We start from the raw sequence: 15776 nt of genomic DNA on the forward strand, positions 1-15776 counted from the left end.
TGATGCCAGATTGCAGAGGGACCTTGCTAGGGTCTACCAGGACAGTGTGGTGGTTGTACAAAGCTGAAAACAGGTCTGTACAGAAAATACAACAAGTTGAAATTCACTGTTTAGGACTCAAATGGGTAGGTTGAGACCTGTGGAAGTGAACTCAGTCAGTTGGGATTCATTCTGAGTTGTTTTGGGACAGTTTTAGTGCTGTTATGTTGGCAAAATTCTTCCAGAACTTGTAAACTTTAACAGGAATAGGTAGAGTGCCCAATTGCACTCCCGCTTTCTATTTTCAATCTCTTAATGAAGAAATAAACACCGCAAGGGGTGCCGGACTTCGCGGCCAATCTGGTGTTGAGAGAGGGAGCGAGGATTCTGTTTGTGTGTGTGTCATAAAGTCCAGGTATTTAATTGAAAGAATTACTGCGTTATGTGTCCATAGCCCGGTTTCACTAGCCGCCTCAGGGTTGCCTCCCAAGCCTCAGGGTTTCACCGTGGGTAATCTTTTAGCCCTTCTCTCTCTTATGGTCAGCTGTCAATATGAGCCTTGGCCTGGTTGAGCTCCTCTCTTATGGTCAGCTGCCAATATGAGCCTTGGCCCGATTGAGCTCCTCTCCAACAATGTATTGAGCTCCTCTCTAACAATGTATTGAGCTCTTCTCTAACAATGTATCTCTAGTCTGACATATAGTTGTTTTAAATATATAGATACGATGAGTGACCACAGCCGTAAAGTGAAGTTGGCGATCATCAAGTCTTTGCTACTACGAGGCACTGGACTTTTTGGAGATACACTGTCAGAGGCCATGACAGATTATGTGGAGATGGATGATGCAGGTTTAGACGGCGCGATTGAGATTCTTGGGAGATTCAGTATGCTCGTACGACTTGGAGAGGGTACATCCTCCCAGCCACATGCAGTGAGGAGACGTCTTGGCATGCACATACTACTACGCATCGGTAAGCTTCTTGATTGATAAAATAGTAATGTCATCCATTTTTTACATATAGAATTCTTAATATATGTATCCTTTTGATGTCTTTGTTTGCTTAGGACTCCTATCCTAGTCACATCACATCACGAGAGTCAGCGGCTTACTCCTGATGTACCTCCTAGTACTCAGGTGACACCTGATTCATAGGGTAGTGGCCGTTCCTCCCGCCGGCGGGGCAGGTATATCTTTTATGGAGATTACGCATTAAATATCAAGTATTTTTTACAAACTCACATCTCACTATATCGTATGTTTGTATTGTGCGTAGGCATCAGCAGAGTACCACACCACCAGCCCCCACCAGTGCCGATGCGCACGTGCACTGGGACTTTGGGTGTCACATACGACATCACACCTGACGGGGGTATCCTTCAGGTCAGAGCTGGCATCACCTTCTGACGACGAATGAGAGATCTTTGCATGTCATATCTACAGCGAGTTCATATACCATGGCAGTACGTATTATTTAACATAAAGAATATGAATTACAGTTTTTTATTTGAATTACTAACTGACTTTATTTTGCAATGCAGCGATCAACTCGAGGATGACAATAAATATGTCATCAACACACTGGAGACGGAGTTTAGGGCAGGATGGAGTCGGAAGTGGTTGCTGAAACAAATGTGAACTCCTGAGTCATCGACGCGACAATGCACGGTAAGTAGAGAGAGAGAAATGAAACAAAATGAAATGCTATATTTACGTCTTCAAAAGGCCAAAATGATCTATGAGACCAAAAAGTTACCACCAGAGAGCTCTGATACCAATGGGTAGCATGGGGTGTGTTGCGGTTAAGGGTACTGCAAGTAGTCACTGAGGGTGCTGTCGGAACTACTGCCACAAAATGCTAGAAGACTGCTGGCTTCGATGGTCTACTGCTACGCCAAGTTGATCCAGGGAACCTTGCTTGATTGCGGGTACTGAAGGTTGAGATGCTGATACTGGGGTTGAAACGTGAGATAGAGGCCTTGGTAGAGGAGGGGAATCGAATCCTTGGTAGAGGAGGGGAATCGAGTCCCGATACGAACTTTCTTTCATTGAGCTTGGAGCTAAAATTACCTTGTACACAACTAGAGTAAGAAAAATGAGTCTGAGGGGAATCGAACCCTGACACTAGCCATATGAGGCTATCACCACCACGAGACTCCCCACCACCCACCCTTGTTAGTAAGTTTATAAAAAAAAATCAAGACTTCACAATGAATGATTTTGAGATTAAATCTTACCGGACATAGGCTGATCCGTGAGTTGATACGTAAGACTAATGGTCCTCATCATCATCTCTAAGATAAACTGTCAATAAAATTTCATCTTCATTATCCTTGTTGACTTCTTCAAACTCCTCGATCATTAAATTTGTGTTCACGTTCATTTCCTCTGTAGGCTCGACATCCATTGTTTTCTCCTCTTCGGTGTCTGTAGTGTCAGAGTCTGGATTGTTGTCGTTCTCATCACCTACAATGTCATCATGATCGATGGATAGAAGAATTGTACACCTCTCTGAGGTCGATGTGTCTAGATTCGAGGATGTAATCAAATCTTCATGATCCACTGTCTTAGAGTCAATGCTATCAAACAAGTGTCGACCTTTAGGAGGTTGGACATGCACAACTTGCCACCATGGATGAGCATCTGTATTCTTGTAAAAGAATGCTTGTTCAACATGAGTTGGCAGAATGTAAGGATCTTTTGTTGCACGCAATAACTTCGAGGAGTCGACGGACCAAAATCCAGACGGTTCTCTTTTCATTGTGGCATTATTGCCTTTATACCCGGCGCACGGAACCAATCCACCTTCAAAACCACCTGTCAAAATACACGAATCAAAACTTTAGAATTATGTATAGCTTTAAGAAATCTACATGTTATTGTTGCATGAAGAGAGATCTTATTTACCTGCTTGAAGATACGATATGATACTTCATAAATGCCGACTATGGTTCCCACGTGACCAAGTTCACTGTCGATAAGATTTGTGTCTCTTGAACTTGCACGAGATAATTGCTTAAAAGAGGCAACAACGCAAGAATCCTGAGTTAGACGTAAGTCATCAATAGATTTTATCCGAAGATGTTGTCCATAAGCCCACATGTTGGTATACATTTGAGCCTACACCAAAACATAAATTTTTTGAAAAAATTTGAGATTCATTTGTTTAGTTCAGAGTTTTCAAAACCAAACAAGTTACTTGTTTCTCACACCCGATCATAAACTCTCTTTGTTCCGTAGAGATTGTCTCATGATCACTAACCGCACGTTGCATACGGGTGTATAACCAATCCATGAAAGTAGTTACGTCCCCGTCGTTATTTACATTGGTTTGACGTCTGGATCTCCTCTTTTTACGTCTACCAACTCGTTTGCTTGCAAGTTCCTCCTCGTACTCATCAACGAATTGTTGCATGCATTCGCTATTATAGACAATGAAAGTAGAAATATCCAATTTATCTTGGATCTTAAGTCGAAAAGGGACTCCCTTACCGGACAATACCTCGTCATACATGGTAGAAGACGACTCATTTGTCCATACGCGTGGAGCTTTAGAATCGGTTTTCTCAAGGCATTCACAAACGTAATACATGCATTCTTCAAGCATCCATCCCTCCGTCATAGAACCCTCTAGTCTTGCTTTTTGATGTAGAAGATCTTTGGGAGCCCATAAGTTATCTTAAGAGTTGATAAGAGTGCAATAGGTCATAAGGGCTATTACAAACAACATTCTATTAGCTCGTAAATCTTATATGATCAGTTTCTTTGACCAAATACATGTATTTATGTCTAAAATTTAGAACAAAATTCAAACCAATGGCCTATTTTCAAGCAAGCCTACTCAAGAAGTTTTGAAGGGCTTTGCTGCCCTCTGAAGGCTTAAACGAGAAGGCACCTCACCTCTAGTCCTGGCCTCCAAAAAATGTTCTCACCTCGAGTGTGCCGACATGAAAGACATTAAGGATACATTTTAACGGGGCTATTTTGTTGTATTGCCATCTTTAGGGGTGAGATCACTTTAAAAAATGCCCCCTATAGGTGGCTTGGTGTCACCCCTATATATGTCAAAAAGACAAATCTGGGCGCTTGAAATGTATCCTTGGCCCATGAAAGAGGCTATGTTTGAAGCTGCTGAGGCAGCCTCAAGTAGCACGTACCTCCTCCTGGAATGGTGGCATGGCCCAAGCTCTACAACGCTTAATCTTTTTGGAAGGCCGACTTGGTGGCTAAACCACATTTGTTGTTGCTCGGGTAGGTCTTAAGGGATTACTGAAGCTAGTGAGGTTTGCCAGCCTCAAGTAGCACACGTACCTCCTCCTGGAAGCTAGTGAGGCTATGTTTGAAGCTGGTGAGGCTTGCCAGCCTCAAGTAGCACTAGCACGTACCTCCTCTTGGAATGGTGGCATGGCCCAAGCTCTACAACGCTTAATCTTTTTGGAAGGCCGAGCTGATGGCTAAACAACATTTGTTGTTGCTCGAGTAGGTCTTAAGGGATTATTGACTCTGCTAACTTTGTGGATGAAGATAAGGCCAGCTAAAGAGAAAATTATACTTCCGGGCTCGTAGTGGGTGCTACCACAGATTACTCTTAGACCATAATGATCTTAGGATAGAGGTTTCTCTACATTGAGTTGTGAGAGCATCATGACTTGAAGTCTCTTCATCAAACTCCACTCTAGTGATGTGAGGTGGTCTACTTCCTCTCACAACTCACTAGTAGTTTGTCAGGAGATCCACACATTCAAAGTGAAGTAACACTACTAGCCATTGGGGGCTGTAGCGAGGGTGTTAAAAATATACACCGTCACTTAAACGATGACGAATGCGCCGCTTAAGCGATGTAAAAAAATTATATAAAAAAATATGTCGCTTATGCGATGCTTCTTTTTTCAATCGCTTATGTGATGTTGTTGAACGACGTTTTTTGTGACGCTTGCAGAGACTGACTAGCGTCACATAAGCAACGTTACAATATTAAAAAAAAACTCCTCGCTTATGCGATGTTTTTTTTTGCTATCGCTTAAGAGACTCTACATATTTTAATACTCCCGCGCTCACCCAGAACCTCATTTCTCTTCGACTGCCTGACGGGAGAGCACGGAAAGGTATGTATGTGTGTGACAACTGAGAGCGTGCGTCTCTCTCTCTCTCTCTATATATATATATATGTATATATATATATATATATGTATATATATATATATATATATTTATATATATGTATAGAGAGAGAGAGAGAGAAAGAAGAAAGAAAGAAAACTATATTAACGTCCTTTAGAGGCCACATTTGACCTATAGGATTAATCAGATACATCCATGTGATTACATTCCACTTCGGGGGCAACAAAATGAAAATAGAGATAAAACTAAAAATAGTTTAAATTCCCTACATGACCGTAGGAGAATCCTAGATAACATGAAGGATTTCTCTAGCAGCTACTCTTCATTACTACCATGTTTGGTTGTCCTGAAATCTGCAAAATAACAGCTCTACCTCTATAGTAGACTACCCATTTTTCTTTTTTCCTTGCTTCTATACTTTATTGAGTTCTTGTTTCCTGTTTTTTAGTTGTGTGGTTGTGAGTTCATCCGCCATCCACACCTTCGTTCCCTTAAGTGACCTTTAGTTTTGTCTTTCATATCTGCGTACCTCAAAACCACATGTTTTCCTTTGAGGGATCTCCAATGTCAATGAAAGGGATAACTTTGCACAGCTTTCTTTGTAGAATCTCGCATTCCAGGACATAAGTATCATTCGCAATCTCCTCGTCCCTCCAATACCTCCACCTGTTCCCAACCCTCTGACAAACCACCCACCCTAATTTCTTTTGCAATCCATTGCTGCTCGTTCTCTTCATTAATCTGTGATATTACTTCTTTAATGAGAATTTCTTTAGGCTGTGGATCAATTAAATTTATCTGTGTGATTTCCTCCTTGTTTTCTTTTTCGTGTTGTTGTTCCTTAATCTGTTTCTCAAGGGTTGAAAGATGTTGTTTTGTCTGATGTAGTTCATTTTGCAAGGCTGAATTTGTTTGCTAAAGATGTTAAATCATGCTCAGGAGGTACCGCTCCCATGGTGATGGTTTTTCATTGGGTTTGGTAGGAGGGGAGATAAGTGTTTCGGAGAAGGTTTTCTTGCTAGCCATGTCAAACTGCTAGACTGTTTGAGAGGTTGCTCTTCAGAACTCCACCCCCATGAGGTGCAAGCCCTTACGTGCTTGGAGGTGGGTTACAACCCTACCCTACAACTAAGGTGCGCAGGTGGGCAATAGGTGCACAGGTGTGTATGTGAGTAGCAAGAGAGATGGGCAATGGGAAAAACAGAGAGGGAGAGTTATGTTCCTGCCTTGGGGGCCTGACCAGGGGCGGGTGGGAAAGTGGAGCGGAACCAGGAGCAGCGAAGAGAGGGAGAGAGAGAGAGAGAGAAGACGTGCAAAGAGAGAAGGCGGGTGAGGATACAGGGGCGCAGAGAGAAGCAAAGTGAAGAGATAGAAGGCGCGGTGGAAGAGATAGAAGCGAAGCAAAGAGAGGGGGAGAGAGAGAGAGAGAGAGAGAGAGAGAGAGAGAGAGAGAGAGAGAGAGAGAGAGAGAGAGTTCGTCTCTCTCTCTCTCTCTCTCTCTCTCTATCTCCCTCTCTCTCTCTCTCTATATATATATATATATATCTGCCCATGAGCTTATGGTTTGTTCCAGAATGCTCCCCAAGAGTTTTGACATACAAGACCCCACCATGATAGTGCGATAATTAGTGGACAGATTTGCATCTCCTTTCTTGAATAGTGCTTTGATCCAATTTCTTTGCCAATCTATGGTGCAGCCCTTGTGTGATGGCTTTATTTAAGAAGCCCACATATCCATTGCTGTGTCCGGTTACCTCTCCATTTAAGCATCTCCGAATTATAATGGAGCGTGTCGGGTGCTTTACCATTGGCTAATTTTTTATACCTTTTGTAACCATCTTGAAATCTAAATATTCTCCTATCTGAGTGTTAGTGCACATGTCCGGCATTCCTTTGGCATCTTTATGTACATACAATTGTGTGACATATGTAAGCATGTCCTCCGGGCTTATGTCTCCCATATATCTTGTGTGTGGCTGCTTGTTGGATATCCCATGCAGGTGGCTCCCCATTTGTAATATTCAATGTTAAGTGGGGGCTGATAGTATGCTGTTGTGGTTTGCCGGTGTATGTATGTATTGATCCAGGCAATCAGCCATAGCCTGTATTTTCCTATACATTCCATATCTCCAGTGAGCTTGTTTTTGACTGCATGATTCTGCATGCGACCTGACCTGTATCTCTTTGTGTTGGGTTTTCTATTGGGTTTACATGAGCTGGTACCGTCCATGCGTAAAACGACTGACTGCTTTGATCAATTTGATGCTCCCACGTTAGTAACCATTGCATGGGTGTAGTGGGGACTGTGTTGAGTTCCATGAAATCCCCATACTCACCAAAAATGAAACATACACAAGTATTCCAATGTTCTTGTTGATTGTGCTCGTCCTCTACGTTAATCATGCCATTGTTTGAGACGATCCAATGCAACATTCTAGAATGCCAAACTTGATGGCACCCAAGCTTAGTTGTGTTGTGTGTCACGACCCTGTGTTTTTCTTTGGACAGTATGCAGGTGTGCACGGGGACATGGTGTACAGTGTGAATGGCATCAGATTGGAGTTAAAAAGGAAGCCCATGTGTGGACAACCCCAAGTGTGAAGGGGGCAAAGAGACTTTAATTTAAAAAGGTTTTATAACCTTTGGTGGGCAAAAATTAAAGTTATAAAGGTTTTAAAACCTTGGGTGGCCCAAAAGCTATTTTGGCAGGCTACTCCACTTTTGGAGGATGTGTTTTTTTTTCTTTCTGATGCTTTTTGGGAGGCGCCTACTTAATCTGGAGTGTGCGCTTTTCTCCTAGAGAAGGCTGCTGCGCAGGGGCTGAACTGTGTGTGGGTCTCTCCCTCTCTTTGGTGAAAAGCTGCGCAGGGCTGCAGGACAGGAGGTGGGCTGAACTGCAGGTGTGCTTCAGGGCTGCAGCAGAGGAGGGTGTGCATTTTCTCTCTCTGGAAAGAGGCAGCACTGCAGTACATACAGGGCCGACTGAACCTCTCTTTCTCTCTCTCTGTGGCGACTGTCAGCTTGGATTGCACATGGCTAGAGAGTGGAATATAGGTTGTCGGGCTGTTTGCAGGTGGCGCACAGAAGCTGAACTGCACGTGGGGGTTCTCCCCCACTTGCTACTAGTTGGGCTGAGTGCTGAAGGGGTACACATGCTTATGTGGAGGGGCTGGCGGCCTGTTTTTGGGTGTTTTTCTGTGTGCACAAAAGTTGAGGGTTGAATAGTAGGAGGGCTGAAGCTGCGGCACATGCTCTTTTCTCTCTCTCTCGCTTATGGTACACAGGAGGGCTGGACTGCAGGCGCTCAGGGTTGCATGCTCTTCTCCTAGGTGGCGAGAGGGCTGGTTTCTCTGGACATAAAGGCGGACAGGGGCTGGTTTTGCATGAACATAGACATCATGTAGATAGCGTTCAATTGATGGAACTTTCAGCTTCTCTTTGCTTTGGTTCGGGACTGTTTTGAGATCAGTTCAAGGACAATTTATGGGTTGTCTTTGTTTGGCTGCAAATTCAGCTATGTACATGGGTTATTGGCTGCAAGTATAAGGTCACCTGGTTATGTTTCTTGGCATGGGAGTGATGCAAGCTTGCATGGCTACGTGCTCATGGAGCAGATTTTTTTTCTTCCTGCTACTAGAAAGGAACAGAGGGACCTACAGTTATGGGCATCTCTATGTTGCCAGATGTTTCATGAGGGAATAGGTAACTAGATGTATGCTGTTGTTGGCACTATTGTTGAATGGTGCCATGAATGGTTTTGTATGGAAACAGGATAGAAGTTTCAAAGGGAAACATGCCTAAAGGTTTCATGTGGAAACAGGTCGTAGGTTTCTCGAGGAAACATGTTTTTGGGTTTCTCCAGGAGATAGGTCGCATGCAGGCAGAAGTTACATGAATGGACACATGTTTGGTACAGCCTTGCTACTAATTGGACAGGGAATCCATGACAGAGATGGATAGTACCCTTGGAAGGTAGAGAGGGTTAGTACAGGTGTGTCGACTGTATGGTATGCTGTGTTGTGATACGAGTTCTCTTTTGAGAGACAATTTGGGAGTGTGTGTTGTGATGCAGAAGCATTGGATGTGTCAGGGTGTGATGCTGTTCATAGGGTGAAAGAATTACTGCGTTATGTGTCCATAGACCGGTTTCACCAACCGCCTCAGGGTTGCCTCCCAAGCCACAGAAAAATGGGAAAAATAAGGGGAAAAATACGGAGAGTGAGGATGCAACCACCAGAGGAATGGAGGATGGAGGTTTTGTATCTCAGCTTTTCATGAGAGTCATCTCTTGGCAAGTTATCATGTATCTCCTGGCTCGGGTTTCCAGTTCCTTTCCAGCCAAGAGCTATTCTACACCCATGATCCGTCCATTAGAACTCCATTGTCTGGCTGTCCCCATTCTCCTTTATCTGTGGGAGTTTGTTTTCTGCAGGGAGCCTCCCTTGATAGAAAAACAAGAGCAGCTAACTACTGCTCCAAAGCAGGAACAGGTGAGGGTAGTTACCTCACCACACAGGTGTCCAATTCAGCACTAAATCAGTGCTATTTTTGGACTGTTAGGGGCTGTTCCAAGGCCCAGTTGATGCCAGATTGCAGAGGGACCTTGCTAGGGTCTATCAGGACAGTGTGGTGGTTGTACAAAGCTGAAAACAGGTCTGTACAAAAAATACAACAAGCTGAAATTCACTGTTTAGGACTCAAATGGGTAGGTTGAGACCTGTGGAAGTGAACTCACTCAGTTGGGATTCATTCTGAGCTGTTTTGGGACAGTTTTAGTGCTGTTATGTTGGCAAAATTCTTCCAAAACTTGTAAACTTCAGCAGGAATAGGTAGAGTGCCCAATTGCACTCCCGCTTTCTATTTTCAATCTCTTAATGAAGAAATAAATACCGCAAGGGGTGCCGGACTTCGCGGCCAATCTGGTGTTGAGAGAGGGAGCGAGGATTCTGTTTGTGTGTGTGTCATAAAGTCCAGGTATTTAATTGAAAGAATTACTGCGTTATGTGTCCATAGCCCGGTTTCACTAGCCGCCTCAGGGTTGCCTCCCAAGCCTCAGGGTTTCTTTTAGCCCTTCTCTCTCTTATGGTCAGCTGCCAATATGAGCCTTGGCCTGGTTGAGCTCCTCTCTTATGGTCAGCTGCCAATATGAGCCTTGGCACGATTGAGCTCCTCTCCAACAATGTATTGAGCTCCTCTCTAACAATGTATTGAGCTCTTCTCTAACAATGTATCTCTAGTCTGACATATAGTTGTTTTAAATATATAGATACGATGAGTGATCATAGCCGTTGACTCTAAGACAGCGGATCAGGATGATTTGATTACATCCTCGAATCTAGACACATCGACCTCAGAGAGGTGTAGAATTCTTCTATCCATCGATCATGATGACATTGTAGGTGATGAGAACGACAACGATCCAGACTCTGACACTACAGACACCGAAGAGGAGAAAACAATGGATGTCGAGCCTACAGAGGAAATGAACGTGAACACAAATTTAATGATCGGGGAGTTCGAAGAAGTCAACAAGGATAATGAAGATGACATTTTATTGACAGTTTATCTCAGAGATGATGATGAGGACCATTAGTCTTACGTATCAACTCACGGATCAGCCTATGTTCGGTAAGATTTAATCTCAAAATCATTCATTGTGAAGTCTTGATTTTTTTTATAAACTTACTAACAAGGGTGGGTGGTGGGGAGTCTCATGGTGCTGATAGCCTCATATGGCTAGTGTCAGGGTTCGATTCCCCTCAGACTCATTTTTCTTACTAACAAGGGTGGGTGGTGGGGAGTCTCATGGTGCTGATAGCCTCATATGGCTAGTGTTAGGGTTCGATTCCCCTCAGACTCATTTTTCTTACTCTAGTTGTGTACAAGGTAATTTTAGCTCCAAGCTCAATGAAAGAAAGTTCGTATCGGGACTCGATTCCCCTCCTCTACCAAGGATTCGATTCCCCTCCTCTACCAAGGCTTCTATCTCACAATTCAACCCCAGTATCAGCATCTCAACCTTCAGTACCCGCAATCAAGCAAGGTTCCTTGGATCGACTTGGCGTAGCAGTAGACCATCGAAGCCAGCAGTCTTCTAGCATTTTGTGGCAGTAGTTCCGGCAGCACCCTCAGTGACTACCCGCAGTACCCTTAACCGCAACACACCCCATGCTACCCATTGGTATCAGAGCTCTCTGGTGGTAACTTTTTGGTCTCATAGATCATTTTGGCCTTTTGAAGATGTAAATATAGCATTTCATTTTGTTTCATTTCTCTCTCTCTACTTACCGTGCATTGTCGCGTCGATGACTCAGGAGTTTACACATTTGTTTCAGTAACCACTTCCGACTCCATCCTGCCCTAAACTCCGTCTCCAGTGTGTTGATGACATATTTATTGTCATCCTCGAGTTGATCGCTGCATTGCAAAATAAAGTCAGTTAGTAATTCAAATAAAAAACTGTAATTCATATTCTTTATGTTAAATAATACGTACTGCCATGGTATATGAACTCGCTGTAGATATGACATGCAAAGATCTCTCATTCGTCGTCAGAAGGTGATGCCAGCTCCGACCTGAAGGATACCCCCGTCAGGTGTGATGTCGTATGTGACACCCACAGTGCACGTGCGCATCGGCACTGGTGGGGGCACTGGTGGTGTGGTACTCTGCTGATGCCTATGCACAATACAAACATACGATATATTGAGATGTGAGTTTGTAAAAAATACTTGATATTTAATCCGTAATCTCCATAAAAGATATACCTGCGACGACGGGAGGAACGGCCACTACCCTGTGAATCAGGTGTCACCTGAGTACTAGGAGGTACATCAGGAGTAAGCCGCTGACTCTCGTGATGTGATGTGACTAGGATAGGAGTCCTAAGCAAACAAAGACATCAAAAGGATACATATATTAAGAATTCTATATGTAAAAAATGGATGACATTACTATTTTATCAATCAAGAAGCTTACCGATGCGTAGTAGTATGTGCATGCCAAGACGTCTCCACTCCTGCATGTGGCTGGGAGGATGTACCCTCTCCAAGTCGTACGGGCATACTGAATCTCCTAAGAATCTCAATCGCGCCGTCTAAACCCGCATCATCCATCTCCACATAATCTGTCATGGCCTCTGACAGTGTATCTCCAGAAAGTCCAGTGCCTCGTAGTAGCAAAGACTTGATGATCGCCAACTTCACTTTACTGTCGATAAGATTTGTGTCTCTTGAACTTGCACGAGATAATTGCTTAAAAGAGGCAACAACGCAAGAATCCTGAGTTAGACGTAAGTCATCAATAGATTTTATCCGAAGATGTTGTCCATAAGCCCACATGTTGGTATACATTCGAGCCTACACCAAAACATAAATTTTTTTTTTTTAAATGAGATTCATTTGTTTAGTTCAGAGTTTTCAAAACCAACAAGTTACTTGTTTTTCACACCTGATCATAAACTCTCTTTGTTCCGTAGAGATTGTCTCATGATCACTAACCGCACGTTGCATACGGGTGTATAACCAATCCATGAAAGTAGTTACGTCCCCGTTGTTATTTACATTGGTTTGACGTTTGGATCTCCTCTTTTTACGTCTACCAACTCGTTTGCTTGCAAGTTCCTCCTCGTACTCATCAACGAATTGTTGCATGCATTCGCTATTATAGACAATGAAAGTAGAAATATCCAATTTATCTTGGATCTTAAGTCGAAAAGGGACTCCCTTACCGGACAATACCTCGTCATACATGGTAGAAGACGACTCATTTGTCCATACGCGTGGAGCTTTTTTTTTTCTTCCGAGAAACGATCCTTTCATTAGTTATGTAAAAAACGCCCATAGGGCTACAAAAGAGATCTCTCCTGCTCCTAATAGAGAGAAGAGCAGTGAATACATCATGGCAGCCCAGGAGACTCTCCCTAGGTGCTGCAAAATACAAGCATCAGTCTAAAGAACTGAGCGGCTAAATCATACAATAGGGGGGGGAAGAGCCAAACAGGTGGCCTGTAGTGCCAACGGGGGGATCCCCGTGTGTAGGGTGTAGAACGGGCCGCAGCGCCAAGTGGTGTGAAAGGCCTGGCGCCGTAAGATCGCCTCATCCGGATGCGGTCGTACTGTCCTCGTAGGGTGTGGATCAACTCCTGCCAAATCCCCCGAATAGTCTCTGCTGGTGGCTCTAATCTCCCATCAAAGGCCGTAAAGCACCGGGCCCTCCAGGTGAACCAGATGGTGAGGCTGCTGAGGAGCTCCCATCGTAAATCCCTCTCCTGTGTCCAGCTGGTGGACGAGAAATCCGGTGCCGGAACCTGGCGAGGCTGGCCCCTAATAAATCTGATGGCCTGACTGCCCTGCTCCATCTCATAGCCCATAGCAGGCCCTGACGAAGTCGACCAAGCAGCGGCACCCCACGTAAACATACCCTCTGGAGAGAGGGGGGCCAGAATACGTAGCATCCGCAGCCAAATCTGTTGTGCCTGAGGGCAGTCCCAAAGGCAATGTCTCTGTGTCTCCATAGGGTGGCCGCATCGGACGCAGGCCGCCGGAAGACCGTTGTAAACAAGCCAAGTGCCAACTGCTGAGCCCCTGTGGGCGACCAGCCACTGAAAAGCCGAGATCCTGCGGGCCAGTCGACTAGCCCAAAAATCCTCCAGGAACTCTTGTGATAGTCCCTGCAATCGCCAATGCCCCGCTGCCGCTGGAGAAACCGTCCTCCTCGCTGTCAAAATATGCCGTCCCAGCCGAACAGTATACTGGAAAAAGGTGATGTCTGTGGCCTCAAGGGATGCATAAGGATCATGCCACTCGTACTCCCCGGGGTCCCACTGTAGCCGAGCCAAGGGGCGCGTTGCATATGCCTATATGCGCCAATCCGGGAGCACATCAGCAGGGTTGGGGTCAATATGCCACTTCCGAGAAGCGGCAGCCACTACCCGAATCCTCTGAAAGGTGCACTCTACAACCAAAGGCGACTCCACCTCCACTCTCTGGAGTCTGCCCTCATCCTGAATCTCATAATAGAGGCATCTGCCATCCTCAGTGCTAGCTCTCACAGCAATCAGGATCTCCAACTGTGTAAAGGCTCCCATCCACGCGTGGAGCTTTAGAATCGGTTTTCTCAAGGTATTCACAAACGTAATACATGCATTCTTCAAGCATCCATCCCTCCGTCATAGAACCCTCTAGTCTTGCTTTTTGACGTACATAACCTTTCAATACTCCCATAAACCTCTCGACCCAAAACATCCATCGAGTGTGCTGACAATGCCAGTGAGCTCTATCTCGTCTACTAGATGGATTAGAAGATGAACCAGGATATCAAAAAAGGAGGTTGGAAATTCCTTTTCAGCAAAACAAAGAAGCTCTATACATTCACGCTTCTTTTGTGGAATTGACCCTTTCGCAATCTCTTTAGATGTAATCCATCTATCAGTAAAAGAAAGAAGATATTAGAGATGTTATTGAATAAAGAAGATATGTTTATACTAAAAATTAATGAGCGATAAATACCTTGCGAGTGATCCAAGGTGATATATCACATCTCAGACTCCTCTTATAGTACATCCATCAATAACAAGGGGTAGAACATGCTACATACATGATTAATCCGATCAACAAACATACAAGAAAATAAATACTTTCAAAGATTTGAATAGATTTACCTTGACAAAATTGTGTCAATCGTGTGTTTTTAAACCAGACAAGCTCTTGTCATCTAGAGTGAACATGTTTCGACAAGATGCTCCATATCCTGTAGGCATACGAATCAACTGAATCTTCCTGTTGATAGTCTCCAACTCTTCTGTCTTGAGCACCCAAGGGGCAGGCTCGTAGGTTGTCTCACGTCGAGTTTCATCATAAAGTGGCCATAGATTGGGCTTTGAGTTTTGATCCTTTAAGTCATTTCTTGTAGCCGCTGTGTCTTTCAAGCCAACGAGGTGTTGCCATAAGGTTTGACCAATGTTCTTGAATATGTGCATGGAATCACGAAGATGACATATCCTCAAATCCTTCCAATATTCCAAAGTATACCATATCGAAGGACTTTGAGCTACAATACGTTTTCCTCTCACTCACTGCTTTACAGCGTCATCATCACATCGCCACTTATGATCTCCGACTCGGGATCGATAGCGGGTCCAACAGTCCACTTTAGATACCAATCCTTTGGTGTCATTAGTATTGGACATCTCCCTTCTTCTACCTTTCCATTAAAATGTATGGCTTGCCTTCTGTCTCACTTGTACATTTTCTCCTCCCAACTGATTTGATGCATTGGCCACATTTGCAAGATTTGGCCCAATTTGCATACGATTTGTTCCATGTACCGTATTTGCATTGTTGTTGTCACTTTTAAATTAATATCATCTTCACCAATCAACTCTACATGATCCTCATTCACCATTTCCATGTCCTCCCTTATCTCTTGAAGTCACATCCCTTGCTTAGATGGATTCTCCCTTAGCATAATGGCTGAAATGGAGAATGGCTAGTAGAAGGCCTAAATGGTGTCAAAAATTGATGATCTAGGGCTCTATGGATGAAATGGAGAATGGCTAGTAGAAGGCCTAAATGGTGTCAAAAATTGATGATCTAGGGCTCTATGGATAGATCTTGTTGCGTAGTGTCCAAATATGCAAGAAAAGAAATTTTTTGGATAACCCTAATATTCATTATT

The 15776-nt window shown here is 44.0% G+C and overlaps 1 protein-coding gene and 1 pseudogene across 1 annotated transcript in view; one reads left to right on the forward strand and one right to left on the reverse strand.

The window, feature by feature from the left end:
* The window catches only part of LOC147638352 (uncharacterized), a 71908-nt pseudogene extending 59469 nt beyond the window's left edge, over window positions 1–12439 (reverse strand).
* Window positions 1–15776, forward strand: part of LOC147638350 (uncharacterized) — a 232323-nt gene that overhangs the window by 107446 nt on the left and 109101 nt on the right. The gene's annotated exons all lie outside the window — the stretch shown is intronic.

The sequence above is a fragment of the Cibotium barometz genome, chromosome 5, assembly GCF_041138505.1.
Source record: "Cibotium barometz isolate CiBa-2024 chromosome 5, ASM4113850v1, whole genome shotgun sequence".
Lineage (NCBI taxonomy): Eukaryota > Viridiplantae > Streptophyta > Polypodiopsida > Cyatheales > Cibotiaceae > Cibotium > Cibotium barometz.